General features: G+C 46.5%; 1 pseudogene; it reads left to right on the forward strand.

Annotated features, from left to right (window-relative positions):
* The first annotated feature begins 1215 nt into the window (after positions 1–1215).
* Positions 1216–2600, forward strand: LOC149326331 (uncharacterized; annotated as a pseudogene).
* Positions 2601–8492: the final 5892 nt, after the last annotated feature.

An 8492-nucleotide genomic window follows, 5' to 3' on the forward strand; every position in this document is an offset into this window, starting at 1 on the left:
TGGATGTATTAAGGGGCATGATTATTTCTTATGTGCTGCACACTTATACGTTTGTCCCTTTTGCAGCCTTTGTGTTTTGCGGTGTAAAGAGTGAAGGCCTCAAATGAATGCTTGTTTCGTAACTTCAGTTATTTTCTGTGTATTCCACTTCTCCTTTGGCCATTGGTCTGTTTAGTTCTCAAATGCCCCTTCTGTGAAGAGCACATGGCTCCACAGGAGAGGATAGAAAACGGTGATATGGTAGGCTTTGCAGAAGCGGTTTGAAATAACTGAATTTTATATTAACTTCCTTTTCTCTGCATATTTTTGGCTGTAGTATAGAAAGGCCATTTGCTAGAGACTTCAAACACTATGAACAGTACATGCAACTTTCATGTTCATTATAAAAAGGCTCAGCTGTGCATAGAGTGAGGGGGCAAGGACTGGAAGAATGCTATGTATCTGTGAATTCTTAATGTCCTTGTCTCTTAGCACTACGTAGCTCATGTTGTACATCATTTTCAGTAAGGGACATGTTTATGATGTACGCAGTAGTTCGTGAAAAAAAAACCTGATGCCCTAATTGTCTTAATTACAGCGATAAAGAAAAGGTTGACTGCAGCAAGCAAAAAAGCAAGATGTGGTGACCTTCGTCACTGAGTCCAGCCTGTAGTTAACCATCTGTACTGGTGCGCTGCTGTGAGTGCAGGGGATGGAGAACTACTGGTGGCCTTGTGGGAAAGTGAGTTTGCACAATCATTCCTTTATCACGAGGCAGTTGCAAGTGGCTGAACCACGTTCAGTGATGCTGATACGCTTGTCATTAAGCATATTCTCTATTGTGCACGTGATCAACTTTGCACTGCCAGTAGTTCAGAGAATCGTGCCATAAACAGATTAGCAGTTTAGAGCCTAAATTTCTAGCGAGGCCTGCCGATTTTGTGTGAATATTGCCTTAAGTGCAAAAATCTGCTAGAATTTGCTGGATTTTGCCTTTTTTGGAATTCACCTTTTCCTCAGTTGCTACTCACTAAATTTGTGGCTCAAAGATATGCCCTTACCTAGCCTTAGATTCAATAGGTGAATCAGTCGTCTATACTGGTCAGAACATAAAATGTTTCCACATTCATTATGGCTGCGGGAGAAATTATGTCCTGAAGACAAGCAAGCTGTTGTACTTTTGTGCAGAGACAGAACTTGTAAGTTGCGTGCAGACGTTGCTAATGAAACGTAGGCATGAGTCACATGCTCATATGTGCATGTGGGCTGCCTTAGCAAAACTTCTACAGGTCAGTGCTTGAAAAGAGAGGAAATGGGATAAGAGTGTACATTTCATGCTTCCCGAGAAAGCTTTGATCCTTCTGCCACCTTTCAATATAGCCAAATTTAAACACCCACTCATAGCTGGAATGGTGCAGAGTTAGGAAATTGCTGCCAAAAGCTTGCACTGAAATCATATAAGGCCACTTGTTTGCCAGTGTGACAAGTAAGCAGCTGATTTGTTTAATGCACACAGTGAGCACTGGCTAAGGGATGCCATATAGATGGAGGAAAAATAAAAGTTTCATTGGCATGATGCCTGCGATAAAAAGGTGGAACTATTAGGATATAAAAGTGCAAGAGACAGTTTTTGGTTGGTGTTTTTGAGATACGAGTGTCATGCTTCACCACACTCTGTGGTAACTTGTGAAGACTACCTGTGTTCTTAAATACCCTTTTAATGTCAAAAAAGATCTGATTTTGTGCATTGATCTCAACAGGAGGCAGAAATGTTTTTAGAACACCGAATTTCACGGCCAGGACATATCAGTGTATGCTCATGAATGTATTTTTTAGGCACGCTGAACCATGTTGTGAACATCCACTCTGGCCACTCTGGCAACGGTGACCCGTACCCAAGGTGCCTGCATGGTAGCATACCAGATGGGAAGTGGCTCTCACCAGGTATGGTCCTGTTTTGTGCCTCTAGTTGCATCCATTCAGAAGTGAAAATTTTTCAGGCACACCAGCTTTTGCAAGGCTCGTTGCTGTGACATCAGAAAACGCACTTCTGAAAGACATACAGAAGCTTTCGGCAAGTGGGCAGACATACAGCTTGGAATCATTCCACAGCCTGTTGATTAGGTTTGCCCCAAAGTCTTTGTCGTTTTCACCAGAAATGATGCGTACACGGTACGTCGCTTACTCATCGCTGGTTTGCTTACTTATATTGTAGAGTAACCCTAAGTATGTCTTTGCACCTGTACCCCTTCCTTTTTTATGAATAGGACCCAGCTAGCCATTCTACACCATAATGAGAACGCTGGTCCTGCACAGGCAGTTACCAGAGATGGAGAAAAAAAATGGAAGAGGAAGGTTTTGAAGGCAAAAAAAGAAGTTGTGTGCCCTGTCAATACCGCAACTTACGGTACATACAGCAATTTCAGATGAACATCATGTAACACGGTTTTCTTTTGCAGGGCACATTCCACTACTGATGGAAAAAGGTTGGGGACATTTGCAACTCCTCCGCTTCAATCAGGGAGGTACAGAGTGAGAGCAGTGCCAACAGCCGAAACCTCACCATGAGCCAGCTTTAGGAGCCAAGGCGCTCAAAGCAAGAGCTCATTGCCACGCGCTGATCGCGATTTGCCAAGAATGCAGCTGCAGATGAAGTGGGGCTTCATCCGTCAAGGAGCAGGGCTGGTTCAAGCAGTTTCTAAGATGCAGCCTTTTTGGAGTTTGTGTTTCACCGCTTTGACATTGCGCTCTGAGACTCATCAGGCCGGTAAGGAAGTACGGTGTCGAGCGGTGAGGAAGGTTCTCGCCCGTTGAGAAGAAAAAACTGTGAGAAGCCAGTGGTGGTCTCCGTGGTGGTGTTGTAGGCGTATGTGATGAAGGGGAGGATCCTGTCCCAGTCGGAATGGTCGGAAGACATGTACATGGACAGCATGTCGTCCAAGGTGCGGTTAAACTGTTCCGTCAAACCGTTAGTCTGCTGATGGTAGGCTGTGGCGGTATGGTGAGTGATCTTACATTGTTGGGAGAAGGGATTCCACAACCTCGGACAGAAAGATGCGCCCATGGTCGCTCAGCACTTCCCGGCGTGCTCTATGGCGAAGAATGAACTGATGAAAGATGCAACGTGTGGTGCCGTAGCAGTAGGAAGGGCCGCTGTTTCGGCTTACTGCGTGAAGTGGTGGACGGCTACAGTAACCCAGGGGTTGCCAGCAGCAGGGTTAGGAAGGGGGTCGCAGAGGTAAATCCCAACTCGGTCAAAAGGCCGGGAAGGGCAAGGGAGAGGCTGCATCAGGCCGACTGAGTGGTGAGGAGCGGGCTTGCGGCGTTGACAGTCAGGGCACGAGCGGACGTACTTACGGACATAGGTGAACACACTGCGCCAATGATAGCGGAGACGGAGTTGTGTGCATATATTAAAGGCACCGGTATGAGCAGACTGTGGGTCATTGTGAAAGAGGGTGCAGAATGTCGACCAAAAATGGGCAGGGATGACAAGCAACCACTTCGGGCCGGTAGTTACGGCGGTACAGGAGACCATCGCGAATGGCGAAGTGAGCAGCCTGGCGGCGTAGGACACGAGGCACGGGTGCTGCCGAGGAATTGGAGAGAAAACGCACAATAGATGATATCCAGGGGTCCTTTTGTTGCTTGCTGCCCATAGTATCTGTTAGAAACGACAGCGAAACGCAATTGACTTGCGAGTCGAAGGCAGCATCAGGTGGCAGTGGAGAGCGGGACAAAGCGTCGGCGTCGTTGTGTTTTAGGATGGAACAATAGATGACACGGATATGGTATTCTTGTAGGCATAGGGCCTAGCGAGCGAGGTCCCCCCTCAGCGCGGCGCCATGTTAGCATGTTGGCGCCGCCTAGCGTAAAAAAAAAATGAGCGCCATTCTGAGCTGCGACAACAAATATTTTGCTGCTTGCGTGCCTTGCTTCGCTTGTGCAACCAAAGTTCCTGTGACCGCTCAGCATCCGTGATTTTTGCGTTTGTTTTTGTTGCTGTGTTGTCCACTTTCTCTGCCCTGCGCGGGCACAAATAGGGACTAGGTGGTCACTAATAACGCGATCGTGATGAGCACCGAGAACGAAGCCCGCGGTGCCTGCGCCTTGTCGACTGCGTCGAGTTCGTCGCGACATGTGCTGATCAGTGGTGAGTGTTTATACTGTGTACTCATTCCTTTGTGGGCAGCAGTGTTTGTGGGAGGTGGGAAGAACACGGATGCGGTCGCTTATTTGTTTTTTCAGCCAGCGTCCTCTTCGGCGGACGCGGTTGTTGTGACGCGTGTCTTTTTCTTTTCTTTCCTTTCTGCTTCCTTCTTTGAACTCTCCTCTATCGGCGCGTGGCAGCGGTGGTGGCTCGGCTCGAGCCAGTCGGCACACCCGTGCACTTTCCTTTTCATCCTTCTGTCAGCCAGTCGCAACAACAGCAGCAGTGTTTGTGTGCAGCCACGCCCGTACGTGGGTGTGCAGGGGCGCACCCACGTACGGGGGTGCGCCCCTCTGTCAAGCCAGTCATAGGCTTTTTGGGTGTACCCCTAACATCCCTGATGATGAAATAAAGGTATTTGTATCAAGTTGCGAAGCTGCGCGTGTTCTGGAGCACATTTATCCATGGTGCGCATTGAATAACTGCAGGTAGTAGAAACTATTCCTGAGTCGTCTTCTGCTTGATAGCCCAGGTGCAGGTTCATCATGTATTAATAATGCGCATAACGTCGAAACATTGATAGCTATTGTTGTTTAGTGTAGCCACTCTCCGGTTTGAGGAAGTGAACGTGCTGACAGACTTAATTCTGCGGGCGCAACTGTTAGCCAAGTAATCGGTGAATAGTTGCGCTTTTGGATGATGTGTCGCAAAAGTAACATAGTATTAGTTGCCAAGGAGGGAACTTGCTAACGATCTTTGGGAGACGAAGCGTTTAGGATGAGACAGATAACGTCATAGTGGAAGGTTTCGGATAATTTCGATCATCTGGGGCTCTTTAACATGCACTGACATCACACAGTACACGAGCAGCTTGCGTTTGGCCCTCACGGAAACGTGGTCGCCGCGGCCGGGATCGAACCCGCGCCCTCGTGATTAGCAGTCAAGCGTCCTAACCAGTGAGCCCCCGCGCCGGGTAACGCCAATTCAAGACATCGAGAAGAATGGCACCCGCTTTCGCATCACCTGTGAACGCAACGTCGGCAAGGGAGCGCACGCTCTTGCTTGCACTTTTTCTTGCTAGTGCTGGTACGCATAATCTTGAGTGAAAAACGCAATCGTCTCTGTCACGCCCGTGTGTTCATGTCAGCGAAATGAGAGCTTGTTTACACGTACTCGCGTTTTTTGCATGCCGTACGGCTGGAGAAGCGAAAGTGGGTGCGTGGTGATATTGCTTTGTGACTGAACAGCGTTCCTTGATTAATGGCTTTGAATGGAAGTTTCTTCGCCGCAAAGATTGCTAGTAGCTACTAATGGCTGCAACGAGAATTCTTTATGTTCTGGTACATTGCTTCATTTAACTGCATTGTCGGATAAAGGGTAAGCTACTGCACTGGGCATTTAGCCATTAATGTCTAGAAGGCAATGTGGGCTGGCTGCATGCATTTTTTTTATTCATGAAGTGTGTCATAAGGCATAGTGAGAAATTTGCAGTGGTTATGTAGAAAAGAATGTCTGCCCACAACATGTACATATCTAAGAGATGATGGTCTTATCATGTTTGATATAGATTGTGATTACAATGCTTTGTTGAAATTGTCTGCGTGAGACAGCTGATTTGCATTGTTTAGTAAAAAGCAGTTTTCTGAATTCAACATCTAAAAACTATATTATGGAAGAGTAATGCAGCAATAATTATGTGCTCTTTTCGTTTGCAGAAACCATGACGTACACCCTCCCAGATGACATCGAAGACTGGTCAGAAGACATGCGCTACTGGCCATATATAAGGGGGCCGGACATTGTGTTCTACGTAGTGCGGACAAAAGCATCTGACCTGCTTGAAGTAAAAGCATATAAATCATTAGGGTCGTATAATTACTTGCAGTCAGGCTGGGTGGGGAAAGTGCTAGCACACAGAGTGACCGATGACATTGTGATTCTAAAATCTGAAATGACGCCCTCACAGGCTGTAAGTAGCAGGCTACATCAAGTGTGGCTGTCTGCAAAGAGCAGAGGCGAAGTTCTGCGTGCTGGTTGCTCCTGCATGGCTGGACAGGCAAAAGTGTGCAGCCATGCGGGAGCGGTACTGTGGAAAGTGGACTGTGCTGTTTCTCATGGCTTCACTAAAAGGGCCTGCACTGACGCTGCCGCAAAGTGGAATAGGGGCACAAAAGGGAACGTTGAGCCCAGCAGACTTGACCACATAAACTTCAAGTTGAAACAAAGGACAGTCGACCCTGAAGTTCAGGCATAGACTGTGCTCTTTAAACCGCCACTCTCAGAAGAGGAATTGAAGAAAATGCATGAGGAGTCAGGATATCCTGAGCTCTTCAATAGTCCAGGTATCATCCATTTTATTATTGTGCTCAGCTGTTTTCAACTTCTGTCTTTACTTGGCTGCATGCTGAGTAAATTGCAGACGCTGAATATTCCCATGCATGATTTTGTGCAAAGCCAAATGCACGTTTGGTTCCAGATTCCTCTCACGTGCTTTGTAGTACAATTTTACCTGTTACTTGAAAATGGTTCTAGGTCTTGGCAGGCTGAGAAACATAACTTCCTATCGCTAGCACGTCAGCCTTAATGCATATTTAGAGCACATAAAAAGTTTAACCTCTTTTTGTAGATAGAGGCTACAGAAGCATTTTCGTTTCAGTGTGGTGTGCTCTTTCATTCCACTTCCAGGCACACAGCTTTACGCAACATTCAATGCGGCACCACGGCAGCCCAGCAGACTTCGGCAAGAGGCTGCACCACATGGCAGCCATGAAGCCATAAGTGAATTGCCAGCCAGCTGCCTTCGATGCTATGCCTTTTACAACAAGTTTGTCAACTTATCGGCAAAGGCTGCAGCAGCTCTGGAGAAAGAAACAAGGAGCCGAAATTCGCCACTTTGGCTAATGGCACGGTGCCTTAGAGTGACAGCATCCAGTGTAAGAAAAGTGCCTAAGAAAATCAGCACACCAGGTCACAAAGCAGTGAGTGCTATAATAAGTCCCACGTTTTCTGGCAATGCAGCTACAAAATATGGCCAGAAATATGAAGCAGTGGCTCGAGCACAATTTGAAAAAAAAAAAACAGGGCGTAGTGTGACACGGTGCGGCACAATATTATGTCCAGATATGCCCTGGCTCTCTACGTCTCCCGATGGCCTCCTTGACACAGCTCCCGCTGTTCTAGAAATAAAGTGTCCGGATGTGACGAACTGTCTCGACCTTGTGCGTTCTGGAAGGCACGACGTTAAGGAGGTTGGTGGAAGATAGATGCTGTCCGAAAATGGGCCGAACAGTTATTATGCCCAAGTTCAGCTGCAGATGCTGTGCACAGGCCGTGAACTGTGTTATTTTTACATGTGGAGTATGGAAGCCGAAATTGTTGTTGAAGTGCCTTTTGCACCTATGTTCGTGCAATCAAACTTGTCACGACTCCGACAGTTCTACTTTAGAGACCTCCTACCAGAATTGGAAAGGCGCCATGTCTCTGGACGGCTCATTATTTCGCAGAGTACTGAAGGTTCTGTGCACTCAGAGTTTGAAAAGAGAGTGCTCCTGGAATAAAAATTCTTGGCCTGCGAATTATCTAGTACTTTATTTAAACTGTGAGGTACTGTGTATCTGAAGTGTGCTTGCACAATGGGCAACCGTGTAATTCATTAATTTATTGCAGGTCCAAGCCAGGTATTCAACAAGTTGTGGCCTATTTGTTGCCCTGTGTGATCTATACAGCATCAGATCTGCTCAGTGCAAAACCATTGTTATAATTCATATCTCCATAACCAATGCACTGTTACGTGTAATGATGTCTACAGTTTCCACTTTTTTCATGTGTACATTGCTTAATGGCTACTGTGTTTACCATTTGGGAAATATTTGCAAATAAGTGCATGTTGCATTGGTTGCACAAATGGAACAACATTAATACAAAGTGAACAAACTCATTTTAATGAGTGCAGCGCCATAAGAAGGCCTTTTAATTGCAAATGCATCCATTTAGTTCCACAGTTATTGTGCATTCATAAACTGGAAAACTGTATGTGTGGAACACCTCAAGTGCAAATACCTTGAAGTCCAGTCAGCAGGGAGAAGTGTTCACATTGGCTGCAAGCAGTACCAATCTAGAAAATGCTGATGCGAAGTAAGGCCGCATGCGTGTGTGCAGTGTCCTCACATTTGCTTTGCCGGTTCTTTGTTTCATGTGCACATTGGGGATTAGAATGACCTCTTCTTTAAGGTATTAGTGATAAGTTTTGAGCATGTGTAAGGAACAATTTTTTTTAATGCCAGCCACGTCATTGCTTTGAAATGAGGTCCTTGCCAAGTTTCAGCTCGGAAGGCTGCTGCAACATGGCTCCAGCCATATAGTA

The sequence above is a fragment of the Amblyomma mixtum genome, chromosome 10 (genome assembly GCF_055824585.1).
Source record: "Amblyomma mixtum isolate Tamu chromosome 10, ASM5582458v1, whole genome shotgun sequence".
In the NCBI taxonomy this organism is placed as follows: domain Eukaryota; kingdom Metazoa; phylum Arthropoda; class Arachnida; order Ixodida; family Ixodidae; genus Amblyomma; species Amblyomma mixtum.